The sequence below is a fragment of the Apis dorsata genome, unplaced genomic scaffold (genome assembly GCF_000469605.1).
Source record: "Apis dorsata unplaced genomic scaffold, Apis dorsata 1.3 scaffold_78, whole genome shotgun sequence".
NCBI lineage: Eukaryota > Metazoa > Arthropoda > Insecta > Hymenoptera > Apidae > Apis > Apis dorsata.
Window position 1 is genome coordinate 507,824 of NW_006263376.1, and position 6,165 is coordinate 513,988.

Below are 6,165 nucleotides of genomic sequence, written 5' to 3' on the forward strand. Positions count from 1 at the left end.
AAGATTTACGCGATAACATTCACGATCGAGACAATCTTGAGCGCGAACATAAAACGACCCGACCCAGAAAAAGGGGGCGAATGAACGATTCGCGGGCAACGATGGGAACAGTGGCCGGTTTATTGGTTGTTGGCCAACCTGCCGGCGATTCTGTTCAAATTTCCTGATGGACAAGCCATCGTCAAAGGATACGCCGTACCAGTTCGAATCGAGTTGATTAACTTTTTCGGGACAGTGTTTCTTTAACAGGTGGAAATTGCTGAAATCGATTGATCGACGTTCGAAAGATTTCCGGGAAAAAATTCGTTTTCTTTTTTCTCGTTTTTCGTTTTTCGTTCGAATAAATATCGTTTATCATTTTTTTTGAAAATATCGGAACGAATCGATAAATAATCATATTAAATCATATCGAAACTCACTATGATGTACGAAAGTAGTAAAAAAGAGACATAGACGCACCCATATTTGGTTTCGAACTATCGCACTCGCTAATATTATTGCACGTGTGGGTGGATAAGTATTAAAGCAAACAGTAAAGAGGAAAGATAAAAAAATTTACGAAGTAATAAAGTCATGGGAAGAACAACCCTTATAAAAATAAACGCGATCCAGTTATTTCGGTTTATGAAATTTTAATAACAAAACCAAAATAATTAAGGCATTACTGTGTTATACATTGAACGATTTTAATTTTTAATTAAAAAATATACGTAAAATACGTATTGATAAAAATAAAATGAAATCGTTGAATAAGATTAGATACTGATCATTGTACAAAGATTTTCGACGTATATTAATAAAGTATAAGGATCCACGATAAAATCTAATTAGACGTATGACGTTTAATTAAAATCGACCATACGTGCTCCAAAAACCTATTGGAATTCGATAAAAATTTTCGAAACAGTCCACTATAATTGCTGGAAATCCTGGAAAAAAGTCCATCGTATGTATGAAAAAAATTACACGAAGAAAAATTGTAATTTAAATCCATCGCGGAATAATAGAATGTATTTATGACGTGAAATCTCTTGAAATAACCGAGACGTAAAGAAATAAAATATTTTGTGTAATACCATGTTTACATACATAAATATTATAATTATTTCATAAAGCGCAATTATCCTTTCATCGAGACTCGTAAAACTCCAAGTTAAAATTTTAAATTCGCGAAATATAAACACCAATTAATGGAAATTCTATAGGGAAAATAAAAATCATCAATCTGGATACATTTTTCTTTCTCGCACGTGTACAACGTGTTCAATTTCATCGCGAATGAACGTTTAATATCTGGAAAATCAAGTTAAATTCGGAAACTAGCTTAAATTTGATATTTCAAAACTTCCAACCAACACATCTTGAGCGCAAAATCGGCTTACCGAATCCTCCATCTAAAATTAACTATCACTAATGCGCTGCCCTCGTCCAACATCGTTCCAAAGTCGTGTCACGTCACAACTCGAGTTAAATCGATGTTTGGTCGCGACAGGAATTTTCCAAACGAGAAAAAAAGCGGCCGTTCCGTCAATTACACTTGTCCAAATTACCAAATCAAATATTAGCCCGGCCACCGACGTGGAGGATAATAGAGGCTGAAATTAGAACGGGAGGAACGAAGATGGAGTAGATGGCGTACCTTGGACAACCTATATAAAAATCGAGGGCGGCACGCGCTATCGTTTGCCGAGTAAACTCTTTTAATTGAACACGGGGGTGGCTAAGAGTCTATGCTCTTTCCAGATACCGACCGATCATTTCATAGTTTCGATAAATGGATGGAATTGGCGGAGAAAGAATTAGCTTGACGGAAAAAACTTTCTCGTTCTGTTTGAAATTACGATTATTCTTGGTGTAACATTTTTTTTCTTTTTTTTTTTTTTATAGAAATCGAGGAGGATTTTTCCATGTAATTTTCGATGAATCACAGAGCGTAGAGCGCGCGCCGAACGATTGGATTGGACAAAAATTTCAAAATCGTCGAAATGGACGAGTTATTTTACAATATTTCGAAATTGACGATTTAGGTATGTGTTGTTAGAGTTTATACAACTATGATTTTTGAAATACCTTTTTTCTATTTTTTTTTATTTTTTCGATTGACAAATAACTATCGCTTTTTGTAGTTATGTACTTTTTTCTTTTGTAATCTTTTTTGTATTCGATTTATATTGGTGGACATTTTAAAAGTATTTTATTAATAATCGTTTCGTTGGAATATTCGTCAAATTGATCGTATTCGATATTCATTTATCAATTGATATCCAATTTCACGAATTAAGAACAATTCTTCGACGCCTTCGATTTTCATTGAAAGAAATCGGTGGAACGTGGTGGTTTTAACAAATCTTTCGTAAAATGTGTGTCCGCAGATTGGCCCAAGAAAACAAATCTACTCTTCTACTACTTGAAACTTATTTGAGCCGGCAATCGATTCGAATTCCATCGGTAGAATCGCATTCTTAGAAAATCCCTCTTTGCAAAAGTATAACGTTCCGATAAAGCAGATCGTGAATCGCCATCTCTTCCTAGTAATAGACTAGGAAGTACCTAGCGGACGAGTACGTTCATCTCCTCTTTCCCCCTTTCCCAGTTTACCAACCGTAATCACGTTTCTTATTCAAAGAACAAAAGGGAGAGGAAAGGAAGGAAACGAGGGATGGACAGAAGGAAGATGGATGTACGCCATCATTTCGAAGGAGCTCGAGATTCATTTGATCAAACGCGATGTACAAAAGGGGGGAAAGGTTTCCATGAATTATTCCCCGCCATCTCGATCTAATTCCTTTGAAACAGGGTAGAGTAAACTTCGAATTACAGAGGTGGGGATATAAACGAGCAATCGACAATCGTGTTACACAATCGGCTGCGTACAAGCGATGCAAGGCACGCGAGTATCGATGATTTACCTTATCGAAACGAGGTTAAATTACCCTGAAACGTCGGCGTGACTTTGGCCGTTCCTCCAAAGTAGCCTCTCCCCTCTTCCCCCTCTCCCTCTCCTCTAGCCACACTTTCGATTCCAAGGGACATTTACGTTGGCCATCTCGAATCGATCGAGAGTCGTCGATCGTGCTCAAACTTCCTCGTCCAACGATTAAAGATCCTGTTTATATCGGCAACTTTGATCGACGAACCGAACGTTGTTTCGCGTGTAAACGCAGCTCTACGAGCTTGCAAACACAGATTTTGTTTCTAAATTGAGCCGAGTAAGAATATCCAAGTACCAAGTAATGTAATCTGTATACGCAAAATTGCGACGCAGACGATATATCGATGTTTCCGCAAGAGAGAGAAAGAGAGAAAGAGAAAGAGAGAAAAAAATAAAGCTGCCGCGTCGCAACGAGTCGGTGGTATGAACTAAACTCGGCTATCCGTAAAATCTGGTCAACCCACATCCACCCCATGATCTAAGTGTTCGAAAGTTAAGCTACCGACGGAAATCAAATGGTTGGTCTTCCTACCTTCTCCGTTTCGCTCGTCCGCTTGCACGATTGTACGCGCGAGAGGTTTGCGCGAGCGACAGTTCTTGCGGCTGGTTTGTCCTGGCTCACACGACGCGGCTCCGTAACGAAACGAAACGAACGTGGTGGCACATATACAGAGCGAAAGAAGGGGGAGAGCTATCTTCCGACCCGTCCATTGGCTCTAATAGGATAATGAAACGTGAATCATGGATGTACGGCGGACGATTATATTTTTATTGTGACCCACGCTCAATTTATTCATTATTTTGTTGAGGCCAATATCATTGGTACGAGGTGTAGGAAGCCATTGCTGGTCGGAAAGCATCGCTCGAGAGTTCCTACGGGTCCCCGTGCTACTATTACTTTTTATTATACCACGACGAATTAGAAAATAAACGTATAAATGGATTGGCTACATCCTCCGCGTACTCGTAACGATCGTGTAATTAGCCAAGACAGATCTCACGGGAAATCGCCATGTCCTACGCCAACCCTATGCCCCTTCTCACTCCTTCTTCCGCGAAATTAGATCCCCGAGTATATCGAGAAATATACGACGCGCTCGTTTAAATTCAATTTAACAATTGATTATCGATCGAAGATCGACGTTTGCGGTAGCCATGTTGTGATTCGATTATATTCGAAAGTTTACACCGTGGCGCGATATAGTATATGCGCTAATCGTCTTCCAAGTTGCGCCAACTTTGTGACCGAAACATGTTGCACGTTACAGAGTAACCAAGTAAAGGAAATCGATCAATTTCGATGCAACGATATAATGATATTCTAGTAGGAGGAAACGTTAACCAATAGAGCGGGAAACAAAATTTTTTGTACCTTTATATCGTTTCTACCAAATCAATTTTACCAAGTTTTTAAATAATATTTATAATATTCTTTTCTTCTTATTTTTTTTTTTTTACAAATCTTCTTGCCAAATCCATTAAATCTCGAACGAATGAACGAGGAGACCGAAAACCTGTGCTAACCGCAAGAAAAACCAGTTCATCCTAGCGCGGTGGTGTGCAATCATTGTCGATTTTCACTTGGTGCGCGAGCCAACTTTCCACGATTCCGACCGGAAATCGACTGCATCGAAATTGTCGACAGTCGACAGGGCTGGCTTCCGGGACTCTCCGGTAAATGAGACTGTCACGCTGTAAAATTGACTGACCGATTATTCCATTTTCACAAGAATCGAACACGAATTCGCCCGAGTATTGGAAAAGTACGATATAATTTTACGTGATCAAATTTTAAGATTTATTTGTTTTTTTTTTTTTTTTTTATCCCTTTCTGCAAATTTTCGATCGAAGCAATGAACGCAGTTTCGAGAAGATTGAGGTCTCAAGATACGTGAAAAGGGGAAAAGAGAAGAAAAGAAAATTTTTATGGCCACAGACCTTAGGAAATATGAAAAAACTTCAGTTACACCGATAACATCAATGTAATCGGTTTATTTCTTCAGAATCCATCCAACTTATTCTTTTATATAAAAGTTACGATATAAAATCGATATAAAATCATTACGATTGTATAGAAATTATTTTCAAGTCGGAATAAATCAAATTTTTGTTGGATATTTAATTAATTTTTCTTTTTTTTTTCTTTCTTTCTTACTTTCATTCCCGCGGGGATATAAATCTTTCCGATTCCGTCACGATTAAACGATGTATAATTATATTTACGACTCTGTGCACGAGTCTAAGTTTCACCAAGGAAGATTGAAATAAGAATTTTAAGCAGGTTAGAGTATACATTTCTTCGTGAAAAAAATCTTCTTGAATTCTTTTCGCAATGGTATCTCGAGAGAAACGCGAGGGAGATAAATGTTCTAGCGCAGAGCGCAAAAACGTCGGATTATGAGATTGACTAGACGCAAAGCCGATTGGTGAACAATGGTACGTGGTTTTTAAATGGAAATATGGCATTCGTCCACGAAACCGACTAAATGTCGCGACGAAATATTGCAAAAAAATGTCAACCAAATGATATTTTCATGGAGTATAAAACACGGCTACCCGTGTATTTTTTTTTACGTCCTACAATTATTAAAAACTATACAGATTGAGTGAAAATAAAAATTTCAATCCCTTGAAATTGAAATTAAAACTTTTGGAAATATATATTGCGTTAGCGTGTAATATTTTTTTTATATTTAGACAATAATGAAAATCGAAAATGAAAGATTATGGGATATATATATATATATCGTCCGAGTTTCTCTCGAATGAAAAATTATTCGAAAGGGGTTAATATACCCTGAATGGGGAATATTAAGTTAATGTCAGTCGCACAAATGGACGATGAGAAAACATAGAAAAAAAACTTTTAATCTTATCAATGCAATTTCCCGAGTAATCCACTTATTTCTACTTCTTTTCATCATCGATAACATTCGTAACTCATCTTATCTACTACTCAATCTACTTCTTTTCATCATCGATAACATTCGTAACTCTTATCTAATTTTTCTAAATCGGTACGTTCGTGATATTTAGACTACCGTCTATTTGCATCATTGTTATCAAAAACTGGAAAAACTTTCTGCAACATATAAAATATCGAGCAAACAAATCGTAGTACGATTTTCGAAATCCGAACATCGAAATCTTTTGAAATTGATGATATAAAATAATATTACGCAATTTAAAAAATATTCATTAACAGTATAAATGAGGAGGAGGGGGGGGGGGGG

General features: G+C 37.1%; 1 protein-coding gene and 1 long non-coding RNA gene across 2 annotated transcripts in view; both read right to left on the reverse strand.

Moving 5' to 3' along the window:
- LOC102672920 (high affinity cGMP-specific 3',5'-cyclic phosphodiesterase 9A) overlaps nucleotides 1–6,165 on the reverse strand; it is a 101,485-nt gene that overhangs the window by 21,622 nt on the left and 73,698 nt on the right. The window lies entirely within an intron of this gene.
- Nucleotides 5,624–6,029, reverse strand: LOC116184965. The gene is made up of 2 exons (XR_004149653.1): nucleotides 5,886–6,029; nucleotides 5,624–5,845 (listed from the first exon to the last, which is right to left on the reverse strand). It is a non-coding gene; the product is annotated as an uncharacterized LOC116184965 (long non-coding RNA).